This window comes from Hemicordylus capensis, chromosome 10 (genome assembly GCF_027244095.1).
Source record: "Hemicordylus capensis ecotype Gifberg chromosome 10, rHemCap1.1.pri, whole genome shotgun sequence".
NCBI lineage: Eukaryota > Metazoa > Chordata > Lepidosauria > Squamata > Cordylidae > Hemicordylus > Hemicordylus capensis.
This window is the reverse complement of record NC_069666.1, coordinates 24,931,347-24,952,869: the sequence shown is the minus strand read 5'-3', so window position 1 is coordinate 24,952,869 and position 21,523 is coordinate 24,931,347. Positions and strand designations below refer to the sequence as shown.

The 21,523-nt window shown below is 42.4% G+C and overlaps 1 protein-coding gene across 7 annotated transcripts in view; it reads left to right on the top strand.

The window, feature by feature from the left end:
* Positions 1–21,523, top strand: part of THSD4 (thrombospondin type 1 domain containing 4) — a 435,377-nt gene that overhangs the window by 188,609 nt on the left and 225,245 nt on the right. The window contains exon 1 of one of the 7 annotated variants that reach the window (XM_053271992.1): positions 2,615–2,691. The exons of the other annotated variants lie outside the window; for them this stretch is intronic. The gene's annotated coding sequence lies outside the window, so the exon portion shown is untranslated. Of the gene's footprint in view, positions 1–2,614; positions 2,692–21,523 lie in introns of those variants that run through there. 7 annotated transcript variants of the gene reach the window in all.

Below are 21,523 nucleotides of genomic sequence, written 5' to 3'. Positions count from 1 at the left end.
TGTGACTACTGCTCTCTTTGCTAAAGATATCAGATTTTGGTGCATTGAGAAAAATAAGGGATATAGTGGAAAAACTAACAAATGGCTTTTTAAAAGGGAACTGTTCTGGATCCATACCTTCAAAACCTGGACCCCCCATGGGACTGAATGAGGTTATACATTGGGGGGTTATGTTATGAAATTTTGACATGGCATGATCTTTTCTTTCTGCTTGGTGTGCTTTGATGTGGATATAGTGTGGACCTAGTTACACTGTATAGATTTTTAGGAACTATCCTTATGGTAAAGAAGAACTTAAGTGTTTGTAGAATTGGGTCCTCTAAGAGTTACATGGTGATATTAACCCACAGCAGCTGGGGTTAATTTGTTCATTCTGCTATATATTCTACATCAGAGCTGAGCATTCATGTTTACCATTATCTGAAGAAGGCAAGAGATAAAGGTTTACAATACAAGGTTATCTTTCACTTGGAGAATGTTATGTAAGTAGTGATATCAAATCTTTACAAGCTTGTATGGATAATTTAAAGATGCCTAGTAAGAATTAATATTTTGAGTGGCTTCATGATGTGATATTTCTGTAGTGATGCCTTGGAGGAAGAAGTTGCATGAGTGCTGTTTTAAATGCCACTGAGGAACACCAAGAAGGTTGAAACGTGTTTAGCAGAAATAAACAAACTATATTGATTACACACTCTTCAGATGAATTCCAACCATAAGAGCCTTTTGGCAAGGCTTAACATACACAACAACAGTGTGTTTTCTTCCCATGCATTTTGTGGAAAGTGAACTGTTGAAAGACTGGAAGTGTAACTGTTCTATGAGGTTATATTTTACTTGATAACTGTTATCCATTACTGTGATTTTATATGATTGTCATTTGTATAGGGAAAATAAATTCCTGACTCACCTACTTATAATACATTAGTATTCATGAGATAATAGAGAGTGGGTGGGTTGTTTTTTTACACTCCATTTGGTCCTTTTACCTACCATAATTCCTTGTTGAATGGTTCAGTTGCCTCGAGGACCTTTTCAACCAAGTGATGGGGTACAAATATCTATATTTAATGCTGCAGAAATGAGGGATAAGGGCAGTTGATTCCTTTATGATTCTCCTGTGCCGGGTTTGGCGTCTTCCTCCACTTTATAACATGAAGTATATCTCTTTTTTTCTTTTCTTTACATATGATATAGCGTCTCCTTTCTTCTCACAGGTTCATCTCCACTTGCTCACAGTAAGGTTAATTCTTCTTTTTCCCCCACTTCTCTTCTTAAACAATCCAAGGAGGTAATCTGAGAATAGTAGTTGCATGATTAGGCTGTGAGAGATGCCATGTGTACTTAACAATAGTCTTGGATCAAGTCTCCATTCTCACAGCCAGCCATTCTACACAAATGATGTCTGGTGTGGTTTGCTTTCACCACTGTTGGTACATAATCCTATCTTGGAGCTAGTAAGTTCTCTTGCATTGTACGATGGTCTGCATCTTAATCCTTTTAGAAGATTCAGCTGAAATGTGAAATGATGCCGTGACAGGCCTCTCTTTGTTCTGTCTCGAATATTGGCACTTCCATCTCACCCTTGAGATGTTCTTTCTCATTCCAAAGCAATTAGCCAAGCCTCCTGTGCTCATAAAGAAAGGGCGATTGCAGCAATGACCTTGAACCTTGAGGGACCCTGGTGCAATCCTGCTCAGATGAAAATATAATTTCCCTATCATGTATGTTTGTGTGTGTGTGCCTGTGTGTGAGAGATGTGTTACATTTTCATTAATGTTGTTCACAACAGCTGCATACAACTTAACTGATTATCACTGTTTCCCAAGACTGGCTAATTAGAAGCTCATGAGAGGGCATATTTTCTTGTGAGCAGTTGTGGTCTTGAAGGTCAGGCTATCAGTTGTGGAGTCCTGTTTTTCCATAGAAAAATAGATTATGCCTAGTAAACTGCCATTCAGGTGTGCACCCAAAATCTGCCACTCCAAGTGTAAGGATAAGTGAGACTGTTCCTTTAAGAACAAAGCCTCTATCAGCGTCAGAGAGAGCAGGGTGAGCCGTTTAAAGGAGAAGGAATTTCAGTTTGTTAAGGACTTAAAATAAGAACACACATTTCTTCATCAGTGTCTCGATTCTCAGGAGCTAAACAACACAAGCAGCTACTGCCAGGCCAAATGACATGTGAATGTCTGGGTGTGTCAGACAGAGAGACCACCTTTGGATCAGACGCAGAACCAATCTAGTTCAATTTTTGCCAACACACCAATTTCTCAGGAGCATGTATGGGCCCTGGAGCCTGTTGTGCACCTAGGACCAGAGGCACACGCGTAACAATGATAGGGCAAGGGGAGACAGTTGTCTGGGGGCCCCACTGCCTGGAGGGGCACCCCAGAGGCACCTCACGTGACTCCCCATTGCCTCCTGCCCAGCCCCAAGGCCCCGCAGCCACTTGCCCTGTTTGCCGTCTCTCCAGCTTCTTCTCCTGGCTGGCAATCCAGGCAGCAGACAAGCTGCCAAGAGCTCCTTTTCTCCCGCCTCTCAGCTGATCGGCGGGTGGGCGGGGCTTCCACGGAGGCCTCGTGTAGGCCTCTGTGAAGCCTGAACTCGAGTAGGGCCCAAGCAAGCCAGGAAGGAGGAGGCAGCCAGAGTGGCCACCACTGTTCTCTGCAGCAGAAGACCCCCTGCTGCCAGGTAGAGTGTGAACTCCTTTTTGTGGTTACCTTTCCCACCCCCCACCCCGGATATATAGGGATTTGCTTACCATAGGGCTTTGATATGGGGGGGTGGGACTGAGAAGTCTCTGACTATTTATTTTAAAACAGCTTGGAAAATTTGCTGGCTTAAAAAAAAACTATCTAAAAAGTCCTATAAGTGGCTTGTTTCATGGCAGAAAATTACAAAAACTATTGGAACAAACAGTATTATATTTATTTTATTCATTCATTCATTCATTTATAAATACACTTATGTTCAAGTTGTTTTGCAACCCAGAAGGTCTGAGTGAGAACTGTGAAGCATGTGTTGTGCTTTTATTTTATTTTTCTTGTGTGTGAACTGCTCTCCAATAACTTGCAGGGACTTCAGGGTAAATCTGGCCAACATGTGAATGCAGCACCTCTATTCCAGAGGAGATGTGTCTTAAAGGGCTTTAAAAGCCTCCTGTGAAAAACCTCCTGGAATCAAACTTGACTGAATTTGTTCAGAATTCTGAGAAAACAAACATAGGCTCACCCTGCATGGTTGAAAGTCTCCTTTGCTAATCTGCAGCGAGGGGGCCATTTTAATAATTTGTCTTTCTAGTGTGTTCTAGGCATTAAAAGTAGCACAGTTGTATAGTACTCAATGTATATCACTATATATTGTGGTGTGTGTGTATTCAGTGAAATGTATTTCCAGGCAGCATACTTATTTTGAAATATCAGACTTAAATCCTTGGGGACCTGGGGTGTGCGGAGGCCCTGGACTTTGAGTGGGGGGGGAGGGCCCATTTTAAAATCTCGTCTCTGGGCCCATTCCAACCTTGCTACGCCCCTGACCAGAGGACTCACCAAGTATTGGGAGTGGATTATGGAGCAATGGCACAGGTAGAGGTTCCACAAGAACAGAGGCCCTAGTGGCAGTCTGAGGTCAAGAGTCCAAGTCCAAAGGTAACTGAAGCAGTACCTCAGCAAAGGAGCAGGTGGGAATGTGGGAAAGCCTTGATCGGGCAGGAGCACAGGAGTTCCAACCCCCAGCTGGTGCAGGAGCCCAGCAGACAAGATCCTAATCAGTTGTTGCCAGCAACTGGTCATGGGGAGGCAGTGACTGAAATACTCCAGGAAAGAGCAATGCCTTTTCCCTGGAGGCTGGATTCAAACAGATCTTACTCATAGGGAATCTGGCTGCTGTCCCTCCTCTTGAGGAGAACTCATAGCTTGTAGCTTTCTGGCTGCGAGGCATGTGCTCCTGCGTTGTTGGTTGAGGGCATCACAAGCATCAGTGCAGTGGCACCTCCTCAAGGTGGGCTCTGACAGAGCCTGGTTGGATGCTTCTCCAATTGGGTGCCAGTCATGAGAACCAGCTTTCTGCCTAATAGAGTAATGGCATAATCCACTGGGTTCCTTCCACCCTATTTGGCTTAGAATGTGAAAAGGAAGGAATCTTAGCCCTTCTTTCCCCCAGATTAATCCATCCAACTTCTGTTTAAGGATTTTAAAATTGCTGTGTGAGTCTTAAACAAGGGAATTGCTTCACAAAAATATACACTTTTAAAATTATCTACCCTCACCTCTCCTGCTACTAAAAAAAACCACAGGAACACGTTGATCCTCTGTGTTCCTCAGCTGAAGGTTCTTTGGCAGGGTAGTGGCAAAATGGGTGGTAACCAATTCAGTGATCATGTTACCTGTCATAGGGACCCTAAATGCAGGCTGCAAGAATTACTGCCCCCAGGATCTGGATATTTTCGACAGAGAGATTACACTTTCTGTCTTGGAACAAAGGTTGGTTGGCTGTGCAGGAAACTGCTTCTGAATGGAGTTGAAAGCTCTGAGGAGAGCTTGCCAAGGCAGTGTACTGCTAAGTGTTATCCACATGTGTTTTCCTTGGGGATTGCAACTCTTTTTCAGCGGTGATGAGATGCAATGCAAGAGAAAGATGACAGTAGAATGCAGGTCCAAAGGATAAAAACTGTAGTGAATTCACTGGTTTGCCATGGAGTAGGGCTGGTGGAAATTGCCAAATAACTGAGTAATGAAGCTCATTGTGGAAATCATGCAAAACTCAATTTTCTTGATAGTCTCAAAGCCTACATTTCATTGACTGAGGCCATGTATCCCACATATTTGATAACTCGGACACATAATTTTTTTTCTTGGTTACAAGCAAAAATGTCACCCTTGTATTGGAGATACTTATATTTCCCTGATTGGTTTGCTGATCAGTAGGCAGCCATCTTCCTTGTAACTGCAAGTTTGTTTGTTTGATTTCTAAACTACTCTGCTACTAGCTTACTTAAAGCTGTGTACAAGTTAAAACAAATGAATAAAATACAACAGAAGCAATAAGAACATCAAACATTAAATCTGTTGATGTCTCATCAGTGAGAGGTAATGGTTAGAATAGGGGTCCTTGGACTTGGGACCCTTGGACTACAACTCTCATTATCCTCAGCCACCATGGCCAAAGTTCATTTTATCTGCAGATGATCAGAGAAAGTTGTAGTCCAACACCTGGAGACCCTTGAGTTAGGAGATGGTTGTGAATCTTTTCTGCTTTTATAAAAGTCAAACCCATCTTAGCTTGGGATAGGCTAAAGTAAAATTGTGCCGTTGAGTCGGCATTGACTCCTGGCGACCACAGAGCCATGTGGTTGTCTTTGGTAGAGTACAGGAGGGGTTTACCATTGCCATCCCTGCACAGTATTTAATTAATTAATTTATTCATTTCATTTCATTTATAAACTGCCCCATCCAGAGGCTCTGGGAGGTGTACAACAACTTTTTAAAAAGTCATAAAACCCCCAATTCAACCACAATGCTAAAAAAAATCAAAACAATTCAAAGACAATTAAAACAATTTAAACCAATTAAAATACTTCTTTAAAAAAAAACATACTCTTCTGCGATAATGCCTTTGAGCAACTTCCTATATCACTGCTGCCCGATATAGGATTCGAACCAGCAACCTCTTGCTCCCTAGGCAAGTCACTTTCCCGCTGCACCATTTACACCCTTATAATTGAGAGCAAGGTCAGAGGTCTGTGAGGGTGAAAAGAAGCTGATGCTTGAGAGAGGTAGAGATGGCTCAAGATGCCTTAATGTGCAGGGCATTATTCTTTGGGGATCAGATCTGGGTAGTGGATCAGCTGCCTTGTGTGAATACCTGCTGTTTGCCTCTATTTATGTTCTGCTTGCATAGCATTAATTATTTTTTCTGGATAACTAATTAATTATTAATTAATTATGATTAATTAATTAATTAAATTAATTTTCCAGAAAATGTAGAAAAACTCTCCCTTTGGAAAAGTATGAGAAATGATGCCTTTGGCAGTTTTCTTGGGTACTAGAAAGTCCAGAGTTCCACAGAGTGATGTCGAAACAAACATGCTATATTGTTTCAGTTCATTGCATTTCAATCTGTGTCGGATTTCCACAAAATTTGCTTAAGATATCGAAAAACATAATTTTTTTTGCTCTAGATATCTTTGTTCGTCCGTCTCATTCAATCTTATCTGTTGCTGCTCCAAGGCTTTGGAATGTGCTCCCTGCTGAAATAAGAGCCTCCCCATCTCTGATAACTTGTAAGAAGGCAGTTAACACACATTTGTTCACCCAGGCTTTTAATTAGACTTACAGTTTTTAACATTGTGCTAAATTTAAAATTATGTTAATATTTTAATTTGTACTGTTTTATTGTACTGTGCTGTATTATTTAAACTGCGCAGAGACATACATTTTGGGTGGCATATAAATATGTTAATTAAATTTAAATTAAATAAGTCTAGGATTTGTATTTTCAAGGGTTCTTGGTAGCTACTCTACTACATGCTCAAAACAAAGCTGCTCTAGTAACGAGTGAAGGGGGAGTGGCTGGTCATCTTGTGGTACGGATGGAATGCCTGCAAACTGCAATCTCCTTTACTAGTACAGTGTATGTTTAAAAAAACCCATGAACTCTTCCCCTCCTTCTTTGTAGAGAATGCAGCAGGAACCACCAGCAGGAGCCTGGTGTTTGATATTTTAGTGTGGTATATTTGCAAGAACAATATTTTCCATTCCCACTCAAAGCTTAGTGTATAGCGACATCTGGTGTTAATCTCTACTGCAACATTCGCCAGCCTTCCATGTAACTAAATTCTGTGGGATTTATGGAGCCTAAGGACAAAATTGAGTTATGCCCAACATGGGCATGTGTCCTGCTTTAAGTGCTGCACAGTCACTTCTGAAACAAGGATCAGGGACATTCCAGACCATGGACAGCTCCCAGGGCAATAGGACAGGACCATGGCCAGAGCTGGCCAGGAGAACTAAGTTGCCGTTTTCTACAAAAGCGGAAGGGGCTCTCTCTGTGTATTTTAGTGACCTGCTGGGTTTTATAGCCCCCTGCTCAGGATGGATGACTTGGCCTTGAATCCTTCTGGGACCAAGCTTTAATCTTTTAAATCATGTTATAGTTGTTTATCCTGGTTTCTATTGTTCTACACTTTGATTTTAATGTTCTTTTTGCAAACAGCCTCCAGGGCACTGTCAGTTGAACAGTATCTAAATATAATAAATAAAATTAAATGCATTTAAAAGGCATTGCTCAATTTTGCAGGTGTGACTTTGCGGGGGAGGGGGGTGTTCCATCATGGCTGGGAAACCCATGCTCTTGGCCAGAGTACTGATTTGGGTTCTTCTGGTGTGGGGGTTCCCAGCGAGAAAGGATGCCTCCCAGTCCAATTCCTCTCCCAGACTTTTCACCCAACCCCCTACTTGGGGGATTCCAGAGTCTGGGGTCATGTTAGGTTGCCAGCATAAGTGCCACCCACCCCCTGTAAAACCATCCACGCTGTGGCATGATAGAAGAATTTTGAAGCTGGAAAGGACCTTAGAGGCCATTTTCTTGTCACTCACGCTGTTTCAATGGCAAGTAGGGTAGGGAAACTCTTAACACAATGCCATTACAACACTGGGAACTTGATCCTACTCATTACAGAGAAAGGGGGAAAATGGGTCAAGACTGCAGTAGCATTTTGCCAGCACCCCTGTGGTGATGTGTAATTGTGGTTCCATCTGAAATGGGTGTTGGGCCAAAGCCACAACCACATAACTATTCTGATGGCTGTGGAGGAATTATATTAATTAGCTGTGAGATCAATGTTTAAACAAATAAAATGATGGTCATAGGTGTTAAAAACCGTATGAATGTAAATGTGTATGTTTCCCTGCTAGGCTCTCAGAACCAGTGGTCTGCGTAGTCCCCTGACTTTGTGGAGTGTTTTAAATTCTAAGCTTGACAGGTGGAAGTCTTCAAAAAGAGCTTCTGCATTGAAAGAAGAGCAGATGAGTTCTCTTTTGCTCCTGCAAGTAGGGCTAGAATCAAGGGGTTGAAATGACAATGGAGCAGACGTTAGGAGGAGTTCCTTAATGGTAAGAGCTATTTGACACAGGCCAATAGCCACAGGGAAGCTAGGGCAGACCTGCCCCCACTAAAGATTTCTCTTCTCCTCCCTAAAGGTTTAAAGAACAAATAATGTTTAAATAATAGAATGTTGCTTGCACTTAGGACTGATGGGTGCCAGATGAACTAGCCTTCTGACCTTTTTTGGTGCCACTCCAAACATTTAGGCTGGCCATGGGCCTGGTTCAACAGTGGTGAGCTCTCCTTCCCCACATTAAAAAAATACAGGACAGACAGCTGTCAAGGATGGGGTAGCAGGTTCCTGCATTAAGTAGAAGACCTCCAAGGTTACTTCCAATGCCAACATTCTATCAAATTATCAGTATTATACAGCGTGCTGATTTAGGGGTGGTATTATTGTTTATTTTAAATAAACTCCTTTTTGATTTAATTCAAACCTCTCTCTCAAGCCGTTTGTCTTGAGTTCATATGCTTGCACAAGTTAAGGCTGATTGGAATTGTCTCCCCTCTTGAGCTAAATTCCCCACATTTGCCCAAACTGGGGGTGCTGACCAAACACCCTTGATGCAGTTTCATTAACAGTCTGGATCCAGCACAAGCCTGGATTCTGCCCATTGAGTTTATAAACAGCTATGCTATAGTTTTCCCTTTCTGGAATGTCACAGGAGGTAGTTTAAAATGTGTATATTTCGAAAATTTGTTGCATTAGCCTCTGGTGCCACCTGGCGGATGCTCTGTCATGCTGCTATGCTAGATGAATCATCACAAGGAACTGCTTGTCCATTGAAGTAGCAGCCATGGAGTGTGGCTTGGTAGTGACTGCACTCTGCACTGTGGCGCAGTAATAGGGAATTATTAAAATCAGGTTTGAAACTGAATTTTGCATGGCCAGTTCGTGCCTGTGTGTTTTGGTATATTCAGGATTCTCCTCTTTCCCCATCGGTTCAATCTGAAGAGTGCTGTTATACTGCCATATTTGGGGGAAGGGGCCAGTGGTAGCTGAACACAGAAGGTCCTTGGTTCAATCTCTGGCAGCATCTCCAGGTAGGGGTGGGAAACACTGAAACCTTAGAGAGCTGCTGCCAGTCAGTGTAGACAATACTGAGCTAGATGGACCAGTGGTCTGACTCAGTAGAAGGCAGCTTCTTCTGAATTTTATATGCATGGAAATGGCCTGGCCAACATGGAAGAATGGAAAGTAGCCCCTTCCTCGTGATAGGTTATCCATGTATACTGGCACTGCCTGGATACAGTTATAATGGATACAGTTATAACTGCCCTGAGCCATTTTGGAAGGGCGGTATAAAAATCAAATAAATAAAAATAATAATAAATAATATTGGTGAATAACTGTTGAATATTTTGATCCTCTCTATCTTTCTCTCTAATATTGGACCTGGTGGTCCCATGCTTGACAGCCAGGCAGCAAAATGGGGCCACCCACAGAAAAGGCGGAGCTTTCTGCTGTAAAATAAAGATTTTACAGCCTGTAATATCAGGACAGATATGTTCTAGCTGGTTGTGTTTGTATTATTCTTTTATTGTTAGGGAAATTATGGGTGGGTTACAGATTATTTGGTTTGGATCTTTGATCTGTGATAGACTGTTTCATTTGTTTTAGAATGTTTTTTTCCTTCTTTTTCTAGTCATTGACTGTAATAAAGTGATTCAAGTAAAAGTGAATAAGTGAAACAAACAAAAAGATCAACCAATACGATGAGGTCCAAACATCCTGGGCATTGCAAAATGAGAAGGGCAGTTGAGCAGCAGTTGGGAAGAAAAGGGGTGTGTGAATTGGTGGGATTGGAATTGGTCTGCTTGAGCTCTTAACATCTTAGAATACTCTGGAAGTGAGGGTTGGGGCTGAGGTTTTTATTAAAAACAGTAACTCCTCTCTTTGAATTATATGCAGAGGTGTTGGGAGAAAGGGGAAAAATTGTCATGCTCACCAGTGAAATGTGACTGAACACCAAGCTCTCTGTATTCATGGAATATCTTAATCTTTAGGCGTCGAACATGTTGCATGTTTCCAGGCTTTTGACTGAAATTAATTTTAAACTGTTTTCATCGCGTGAAATTGTTCACTTTTTGTTTTGTGAAATTGTTTTAATAGTTTTTACTCTCTTATATTTGTTGTGTTTTAAATTGTGTACACTGCCTAGAGATACACACATCATGTAATATATAAATATGATAAATATAAATAAATATTATGGATAATTAAATGTCACTGGCAAGTGTTGAGTCAAGTGAACTTTCAAAGTGAATGTTAAGGTGTTGTTTTTTAATTGGTTATGCAACTTGTGATGAGTTTGTTGGTTTTAAAAAGTGTCTATGGTTCTCTAGTTACACAGAACTCCTCGTGGCCATGCAAATGCATGGCCACACAGTGGCGCAGGCACACTGCATTAAAGAATGAAATCTATATTGTGCACTGAACTCCAGAAAAAGCAACTGGATCTTGCTGACTCCCAATGACTGTTTTGAATAGCAATTTTAAAATCTCTTGGAAGCTAGGCTGACCAAAATCATTTTGATATGGAAGAAAAAAATAAATACTTTTATCCACTCTTATCCCTTTGTTTTCACTTTTATCCCTTTGTTTCTTATAAGCATTTTTCCTCCATGGTGAGCTACATTATATAAAGACATTCAAAGACATCAATAATTCTTTTAAAATGCAAGATGAGAAAAAACAAGTGTCTGCATGATACAATTATGCAAATTGCAAAATTTGTAGCCTCAATAAAATGAAGAAAATTTAAACAGCAGCACCCCTTAAACACTTAGTTGACTAAGACAATTTTCATTCCCTGTCTGAACAAAGGAAGAGAGGGAGCCCAGTGGAACTCCCCAGGGAGGACACTCCAAAGTTTTGGTGCCACCACCAAAAAGGCTTTGTGTCTGGTACCCATATCTGATGAGAACAGAACACTTTTTCTCTAATTAGAATCCTTGTGCTCCAGGTCTGGCTGTCTTCTGTTGTCACTCTTAACTTAAGCCACTGAAACAGTCAAACAGTAACAGTGACTTAAGTTACCTAAATATATCTGAAATGAACCAATATAGTGGGTTTCTATTTGTCCCTCCAAGTAGCACTTCATGTTAAAGTTTTCAGTTAACCTCCTGTCATTTCTGAATCAACATGTAACTGAGCTGTTTTGCTCCCCTGTTGGCCTGTAACTTAATTTTTGCTGAAGAAAGAACCCTCAGTAAGAATGTAGGCATTTCAACTTTTACAACCTTTTGAAAAACAAGATTCTTAAAATTGAAAAGGAAAATGTATATCAAATCCCCAAATCCAAACAGGCCTTTCTGGGGAAGGAAACTCAGTCAGCCTTAGACACAGAGGCTGCCTGTGTGTAAGGCAGTCCAAAATCCAAAGTCAGGTTAACAGTACATCCTAAATCTAAATATAAATTCAGGTATTTGCCAGCTTACACAAATTAATGGTAGTGGAGAATGCAACTGTGAAAATGGTGTCTTTTCATGGCTTTAGAGTGGTGAAGCATAGATTCACCAGTTCAAGGAGACCAATCTTAGGAAAGAAGAAATATTTTTCTCCTGGGGATCTTGCAGTGGCAGGGCTGTTCTCATGAGTATTATTAGGGTAGGAGGCTTCTCCTTCTCATTCGGGATCTGCACATGCTCCTGATACAAGGTCAGAGGTAGGGAACTTGCTCCTCTGTCAAGCCCCAGCTCAGTAGGAGGGTTTTCTTTCCTACCGTGTTCCGAAGCTGGGGATGGAATCTGGGTAGGGTGTGCTCGTCCTACTCACTGAGGCTTGACAGATGAGCAAGCACCCCGGTCCAACCTTGCTTTTATTTTAACATATGATCAAATATTCATTTTGACTGTCTTTTCGACAGTGCAAACTGTCAACTGCCATGTGCCAACTACACCCCACTCCCACCTGCAAGGCAGTGGGGTACTACTCAGTTTATGTTCTAGGATTTTTGTGTGGTGTGTAATGAAGACACCAAAGAATCTAAACACTTCAAAAATACCTTAAAAATAAACTGAGTGGGGGTGGTGGGTGTAGTTGGCACATGGCAGTTGACACTTGGCACTGTCCAGTGACAGTCTAAAGGAACAGAAGAAATGAAGGTGTGCAATGAATCCTCATAGGGATTCCAAACACTTGAAAAATGATGACCTCACATTTTACTCCATAACTCCGCTTCTACAAGGGCTAGAGCTTAGCTTTTTGTTTTAAATGAAAGCTGGGGATCCATGTTAGGGTTGGAATATAGCAACTTCAAATCCTCATTGTTTCCTATGGTGGAAATGTTCAAAATCAGTAAAAACTTAAAAAAGGTTCATTAAAAATCAACCATGTCTCAGTGCCTTGACATTTTGGTGGTAGGTGGCACCCATGGGGACCTACCCACCACCCAAATTTGGTGCCCCTAGGACCTTGTTAAGTGGTCTGAATCAGAATCAAATCAAAGCAAATACAAATTTAATCTGGGGTGATTTGGAGGGGGTAGATTTGGATACAAAACAAATTGGGGGTGATTTGCTTTGGGCACAAATTGAATTTAAAAAAATTGATTTGTGCACATCTCTACTGGCAGGAGCTCTCTCTTGCTGTTAGTTCTCAAAAGCTGCTTAAGGTAAAATGGCACGGGGGAACTTCCTCCCCCCTCCCAACCTCCCAGGCCAGGCCCCTCTGCAGCCGTTCCATTCGACTATGCAGGCAGTGGCATTTTAATGTAAAAGGGGGGACTTGCCTCTCACCCCCCCAGCAAATGCTGTGTGGCCATCACTGGCTGCCCCCTATCCTGCTGCTGCAGGGGCATTTAGAAGTAAAATGGTAGGGGGGGATTCATCCTCACCACCCCACCCTCCTCGCTGCAGCAGTGGGGCAGCAGGAGGCTTTGTTCTTGCCACTGCCACCAGCAGTGGCTGTTTGATTTTATCTATCTATCTATCTATCTATCTATCTATCTATCTATCTTTAATACATTTATATACCGTCTCAAATGCAAGTTCTCTTTAAAGTTTTTTTAAAATAAAAAGTTTAAGCTTTTTTAAAATGGGGAAAAAACCTTCCCCCCTGCCCCAAGATCTGCTGCTCTCCCAGGATTCGCCGCTATAGGCAATTGTGTCTCTTGCCTCTGTGGCAATCCGCCTATGCACCGTGGCTTTGCCCTGATGCTGTGTTTGAATACCACTCATCAGGGGGGCCCATCATGGTAAAGGAAGACAGTGGGGAGGATCCAGAGTATGGTAGTCATGATTAAACACAACTGAAATAGAGCTGGCTTCCGAGCTGGCTCAGGTCGCCTTTCCAACCTGAGCCAGTTCAGAAGGGCGGTATAAAAATCGAATGAATGAATGAATGAATGAATGAATTGAATAAACAAAACGGGTTAGTCATGATGGACTTAAGTCCTATTAATTTAAATGGGATCTTGTCATGACTGGCTTAATCTGGGTCCTGCACAGTGTCTGGATGAATCATCTGGAAAAGTTTATACCACCCAAGACAGTTGCTGGCACAGCTATGCAAGTGGAACAGAAGGGGCCTGAGCTGATCTTAGACCTCAGCATGTGTGGAAGACATAAGAGCCAGCACTATATATAGAAGAAACCGCTTCCTTACCCCCACAGTCTAATCATAGGAACATAGGAAGCTGCCATATACTGAGTCAGACCATTGGTCTATCTAGCTCAGTGTTGTCTTCACAGACTGCCAGTGGCTTCTCCAAGGTTGCAGGAAGGAATCTCTCTCAGCCCTATCTCGGAGATGCTGCCAGGGAGGGAACTTGGAACCTAGATGTTCTTCCCAGAGCAGCTCCATCCCCTGAGGGGAATATCTTTCAGTGCTCACACATCTAGTCTCCCATTCATATGCAACCAGGATGGACCCTGCTTAGCCAAGGGGACAAGTCATGCTTGCAACCACAAGACCAGCTCTCCTCTGATGAATCAAGGATGAAGAGGAGCCTTTCAAAAGCCCTGTTTTCTTCAGCTGGCCAAACAGTCTGACACTTAAAAGATCACTTCTTTTTAACTTGAGTATCCATTTGGAAATCTCCTTAGGAAACAGGGATATGGTTCAAAACTGAAGTGGTTCCTTGTGGGAAAACAATCTTTAATTCCAAGTTCATTCTGTTTCTCCCGTTTTGTGTTTTTAAATCACAGATAGCAATCTGAATCAAATTATCCCTCTCTGATGCGCAAGAATAAAGGGTAGTCTTCCAGTTGTGCAGGGCAGGAGAGGGCTGCCATTTTCAGCAGCAACCCTGCGTGTGCTGTAACATGGAGGTCAACTTTCCCCATAATTTCAACCTGGCAGGAACTGGCATCCCTGATGGAATCTATTACAAGGCCTGGCCATGGAGAAACCTGATTGCCTTTGAAGCAGGCAACATTTGATCTCCTGAAATAAGTATCTAGTAAAAATTAGTCTTGCATATATGTAGTACTGAATTTCATAGAGCATTCTTCCATAACTGTGACATCCTTTCAACCATTTTAATTATCTGTTTGCCTTGTAGTGTCAGGCAGCATAGCATGGCGTGCGCACGTACACACAAAAGTCTCGTACTTCATAGCACCAGAAAACTGGCTGGTGTGTCAGAAATCATGTTGGACCCATGGGCTGGCAACTCCAATTGCTCCCTGGCAGTATTTTATTTTAATTAGGCTTGTCTGTAGTTTTTACAGACTCCTGTGTAGTATAAATTGGAAACACACGATAGTTGTGTAGATCTCTCGCAGCAAAGGCAAGGGTGGGCTTGAACCCAAGATCTGCTTTCTGTTATATTCTGAATGGAAAAATGTTTGCCCAGACATCTTTCCCTCTCTGCCTCATCAGGAGCATGCCAGTATTTGTAATGATAGCTGCAGGTTGGCAGGCTGTTAGAATAATAGAAATTAGAGAGGGCAAAGGCAGTGGGGGGAGATTATGAGATCATACAGACGATTCCCTTGAAAATACAGGTCTGTTCTTGACAGGCTAGGGAGGATTTTTTCTTTTTTCTTTTGCTGCAGTTGAGTTTAGTCTACACACAAGTTATGAATAAATACTTGAACAGGTGGTGTCCCCATAGGGAAGATTCTGGATGTTAATATTGAAGACTGATTTTGGAATAAGTGATTTCCTCCTTTGAAAAAAGAAGAAAGATGAAGACAAAAGTGTTCAGTGCTTTAAGGCTGGAGTGGACCGCTTGGGTAGGACAATTCCAAATTAAGGTCTACAACTCTGGGCCCCTTGGTGTAGCATTTGACCCCAGAATCAGGAGATGGCCTACAGAACTGAGATGGGGCTAGTATGGTCAGGTTGGTGTGTGGATTCACAACTGCCGAGGCACCTTCTGACTCCTGCTCCATGGAAACAACCTTCTCACAGAATCATAGAATAGAATTGGAAGGGACCCTGGATCCTTCTAGTCGATCCCACTGCTCTGTGCAGGAAACTGCTTCTGTATCCCTGATGGATGCCTGTCCATTCTTTGTTTGGAAATCTCCAGTGAAGGAGAACCCACCATTGTGCGAAGCAGACTGTTCCACCATCTAACAGCTCTGACAGTTAGGGAATTCCTCCTGCCATCTTGTCTAAATCTGCTTCCTTGTAATTCCAACCCATTACTCCTAGTCTTGGCTTCAGGAGCCCAATGGCAACTCCTTCCTAGGACATCACTGCACTTCAAGTGATGAAACGAGATGGCTTTTCCCCATAGGGAAAGCTTTGAGAGGAACTCCAGTTCCCAGCTAACCTCATGTGTCTTCCCAGCACTACTTTGGTGCTCTTCTCGGCATCTGTAATGCATGGGGACTTGGCGAATGGTGGACTCAAGCCTAGCCTTTGTCTCAGAGCAAGTCCATGTGGGGGAGAAAAAAATGCTGATTCATTCCCACCATATTTGCTCAACAAGGCTGTCCTTCTGGTAATCGCTGCTGCCACACCCAAAGCATTACAGAGTTTGCACCCGCTGGATTTGGGTGAATGTCCAGTTAACTCTCCTCCTCATTTACCTCAAAGGAAAAATACAAAAACCTCCCACATGCAGGCAGCCTACATGTGGTGAGAAAATTTGGTAAATTGCTGCACAATTAGCCTTGAGGCATGTTTGCACCAGAGTAAGGCCCCTTTTTCGTGAGTAAAGAAAATCCACTCAGACAGGTGAAATGACAAAGAATAAAAAGAGAAAACTTTATTCAAAAGCCTACAGACTGCTTTGGTCTGAGGCTCTAGCAGCTTCAGTTACAGATTTTTAAAAAAACCAAAGAAACACTCAGTACAGTAGCTCAGTACGGTCTTCACAGACTGGCAGCGGCTTCTCCGAGGTTTCAGGCAGGAATCTCTCCCAGCCCTATCTCGGAGAAGCCGGGGAGGGAACTTGAAACCTTCAGCTCTTCCCATAGCGGCTCCATCCCCTGAGGGAGGAATATCTTACTGTTGTGCAGTGCTGCCTCATGGGGGCTGAAACATTCACATCAGTCCTCAGTTCAGGGCCAAGCATTGGGGGACAATAATGGTGGTGTCTGAAATGAATAAATATGGATTCTCTGGTATGTTTTGACCTTTATGGAGTACACACCAACTCTGGTGTGTTTATAGGAATCCCCAGTGTTTGAACTTATTTCTTTATATTTCACTTGACCTGAAGATTTAACATTTTCAAGTCATTTATCATTATTCTTAACCTTTAATAGGGAAAATGTGAAGTTGGTTTGAAAGAAGGTTTTCCTGTCATCCTAGTAGAAAATTCTCACCTTACTAGGATTTGGTTCATTTATTCCAAACATATGTTTTCAAGTAAAACAATGTAAAATGTTCACTATTCAATTGAACGTCTACACGTGGTATTACAAGAATACTCTGTCATGGGGTTTGTAGAAGGAAATGGCAACAGACTTCTTACCCCTTGGTGGTTTTTTGTTTTTTTTAAAGTAAATACAGGTGACCCTTATCCATGATTTGTATATCTCCGGTTTCACGTATCTGCGGTTGGGTTTTAGATACCCAGTTTCATTATCCGTGGGTAGAATAATAGGTGACTTTTAAAGTGGTGATTCTCTTATATTTTGCAGGGCTAGAGCAACTGGCCCTATCCAGCCCTGGCACAGCATCCCTACAGTGGCTGTTGCTGGTATCTGCTTTATGTTTCTTTTCAGATTGTGATTGTGAGCTCCCTTTGAGGACAGGGTACCATCTTATTTATGTATTTTACTATGTAAACTGCTCTGTGAATGTTGGTTAAAGTGCAGTATATAAATATTTGTAGCAGAAGTAACTGGAGACCTGGAGAATAAAGTACTGTCCTTTTCTTCTCTTAGTTTCTGCCGTCCTTGATTTTTGCCCCCCGCTTTTTGTTAGAAATCTAACCCCCCAATTCCCATTGACTCATTTTGTTGTTTGTGTTTTTTGTATTTGTGCCTATAGGCGAGAACGAAAACACAGCAAATAATGAAGGTAAAAGCTAACTATTCAGTGAGAGGTTCTGAACTGAAAAGAAGAAAGCCTGGGTGAGGGCAGCGTTCCTGGGGGAGCAGGTGTTGAACCATTCCCTTGCTCCATATTCCCAAATATGATTCCCGTTCTTGAGGTACTTTCCTTCTGCAGTAAAACAGAGAGGGAACTGTATGGCCCATGTATGTTTTTCCCTGCAAGGCAAATAGGACCTGAGAGTGGGAGGACTGAGGAAAAATGATTCGGGGAAGAGTTAAATAGTCACCCCACTCCCAGGCTGCTCCCCCAATCTGAGCCTGCCTGAAGCCCTTTGAAGTAAAAACGAAATCCCCACAGGAGATTTGATCACAAATCCTCAAGGATCTCATTTAATTTGATTCTTAATCACTGAAATTCAAAATATGAATTTTACTAGGGGGTTAGTTTTTTAAAATGCCTTTTTGGGGTATCTAATGCAGTGTTGGCAATGCAGAATCCCAGGATACAAGTTAATTCTTTCTGAATTATTAATCTATAATATTAATATCAAACCCAGCCTTATTTCTGTTCTGGTTTGTACCTTGACCTGTGCCCAGAGTTAATTAAGAGAGCCACAAGGTCGGTGTCTTAAAGGAAGGAAATTATTTAATGTACTAACTTGGGGTTGCTTTAAAACAAGATAGATGTTTTCCTTCCTTTGCCTTTCCAGCATAATGATTAATTGTGAATTTGTTTATTTTTCAAGCTAGTAATTCTGGACTTCCCCACATTTATTTTCAGCAGATGGGCTTTCAAGCTTGAGTGTGAGGTGTTTAGATGTGAGGCAAAGTAGGTGTGTTAATCCCACTCCATGATAGTTTGGACCACCAATAGATGTTGCTTTAGCCACATGTTGCTATAGTTTAAATTATGCAAAATATTTCACACACCCTATGTGGTACAGAGTGTGTATAGTGAAGCAAATCCAAATTTTGCTTATATAAAAAAAAGTCAGTTGTGTACCAATACAGTCTGATACAAGATAGGGTTATGTGCTACATTGAAAATATGTGTGTGTTTTCTAAATAGGAACCTGCCCTGAAGTAGGAAGAGTGTGTAAGCAGGGAGTTGCAGCCAAGGATCACTCTTCATGTTGCTGTAGTTACCCAAATAGAAGAAGACTCTGAATTTAAGACAACCCCTTGTAAAAGTAGAGGTTAAATACAAATTATACCTGCATTTACTTGAAAGGAACAAGACTCTGAATTCAAAACGACCTCCTGATTCCTAATATCAAAAAACTTGGGAAGAACCTAGGTCAGTGGTTCCCAACCAGGGTTCCTCCAGATGTTGCTGAACTACAACTCCCAGCATCTCCAGCCTGGGGATGCTGGGAGTTGTAGTTCAGCAACATCTGGAGGAACCCTGGTTGGGAACCACTGACCTAGAGACAATTCCCATGACCAGCTGCAGCAGGGCAGGCAGAAGCGGGGGAAATCTGGGTTGTGAGCAGAGGTGCACCTAGGTAATGTTGGAGCCTGGACCTAAAGGCCTTTGGAGCCCCACCCCCCCCCCCAGCTGTTGCAAGTTAAGCATCATTTTTTAACACATAGGTTCTTGAAGGCACAAACCACAACACCCAGGACAGACTAAAGAGGATTTGGGGGCTCCCAGAGGGTGTGGAGGCCCTGGACTTCGGCCATGAAGTCCAGCGGTAAGAATGCCTCTGGTTGCAAGGCCCGTGTGATGCCTCTGAACCCGCTCCCTCCCTTCTGCTCCAGAGCAGGGTTACCCTGTTTTTAAGCCTACCCTTTAACTAAGGTTAAAGGGCCAAAGCCCCATCTTACTTTGGCTGCCCCAATCGTGTGTGCATTCGGGGCTGTGTTCTGCAGCTCCCAGCAGCCCGGCTGCCTGAAGATCATAGAGTGTTGCTTAAAGAATGGCCTCGTAGCTGGGAGCTGCAGCATTGCTGCATTCTACCTCTTGGCTTCCCATCCAATGCATTTTAGGATATTGGAGGACTTCCTCCTCCAGATCCCCAATGTATTCAGCTTTGCCGCACCAGTTGGAGCGGTGATCATGGGCGCCACTGATCTGATCGGAGCAGTGTTCCGCCATACTGATTGTGGGTGCGCAGCGTGGTGGAGCGCTAGGGTTAATGTGTTCATGGAGTGTCTTTCCCCCAGCCCTCCCTAGCCACCAGGGATTTTGTTTGTGTGCACGGCCTCCTAGTCTTGAATTCAGGTAAATACAGTACATTTCAAGACACAAGCTTGGATTGCTCCTATGATATGACACTGTGACTTAATTGTATCAGCTCCACTGTGCTTTGCCCTCATAACATCCCTTGCTGCTCACCATGTCGGTTTCACAGATAGCAAAGTCACATACTGTGATTTTGCCCCCTGAGTTCACAGCAAAGGTAGGGCTTGAATCCAGATATTCTAGATTTCCCAGCCCAGCCCTGGAGAGCAGGGTGTGCAGCAGCTTCCATGAAGTCCCAGTATGATTACCCACACTCCAGCTGCCTCTGCATATTTTGCCAGTTAATAAACAAGTTTTTTAATCATATTTATAGACCGCCTGATATGTATCTCCCTAGGTGGTGTACATGGTTTAGAAATGCAACAAGCATAAAACAGAATAAAAACATTTTTTTAACAGAATAAAGACATCAATTTAAACATTTCAAAAATATTTTTAACTAGGTGACTGAGAAAACAGATGTATCTTCTTAAATGTAGCCCTGGGCAGCCATCAAAAAGGTCCAGTCCCAAGTTACATCAAATGAGCTGGTGGAAACCGTAATTGGACCGCCCCAGAGGATTTCAATCAGCGGCAGAGTTCATGACACAGAAGTTGCTCTCTTTGCCCAAGGGCTTTGTAGGTAATAACCAGCACTTTTTATTTCAGTTATTTCTTCTCAGTATCCACTCCAGCTCGCCAAAAGCCTCAAGACAGAGATCTTTCCTCCCTTTACCTGAGATCCTGAGTATTCGCACTGTGCTACAGATCCTTCTCTGAGCCTCTGACAGGCTGCTCTCTACATGCATAGGGTGCAGGACTGGAGCCCAGGTTTTCATCCAGTAGACTGCACATCCTAGACTAAAAGTATTGTGATGGATGACTTATATAGGAGTCAATTTCTAAACTAAGTTGGAAGAACTTGGAAATTGGCATGGTGTGTTTACAGGGTGAAGGATCTTTTTATGCAATTTAAGACCTAATGGTGTGCCTCATTGTGCTAAAACTTTATGTGTAAGATGCCCTTAGGGCAGAATTGACTTTAGGGCAAAGTTTTAGAATCCCTGGACACCATAATCTGGGGGAAGAAAATTATTTCAAGCCCATGAATCAGTGAGGTGTACTTTCCCACTCTTTAACATGTTAACTTTCCCCGCTATTTAACATATTATTCATCAAATGGACAGCAGAGTTTGAAACATGTGTAGGCAGTTATAGTCTGAGACACTCTTCATACCAAGACAAAGAGAGTGCATTTCTTAACGCTTCTATAGTGGTTCCAGAATAGCCTGAACAATGTATTAGAAGTCAGCAAAAACTCTGCATCAGTTGAATGATTTTCAGACAGTTGTTATTAGGACAATAAAATCCAAATTTGAGAATTCTCTCTGGATTAACTCATGTGCACACATGGGAAGAAGAAAATTAATCATGGCATTAGGGACAAACCCCCCCCCCCGTATCATGTGGCTACCAGCTTTGTTTAATTTGTTTCTTGTCCTGTTCCACCCCCCGCAATGTTGTGGATTCTCCCATGTACTAATCACACTGCTGATTTTCTTTCACAAATAGAAATGCACAAAAAGCATTCCCTGATAAATTCATTAGACCTATTAGAGCTTTATTGGCAATCCTAACCATGTAGGATCTGCTTCTAGTCTGTGGAAACAATACTGAGCTAGATGGACCAATGGTCTGACTCAGTAGAAGACAGTTTCCTATGTCCCTAAACCTGAATATTTGTGTCCAATTTCATACGTATTTATGAAGCTGCCTTCTAGAGAGACGCTTTCT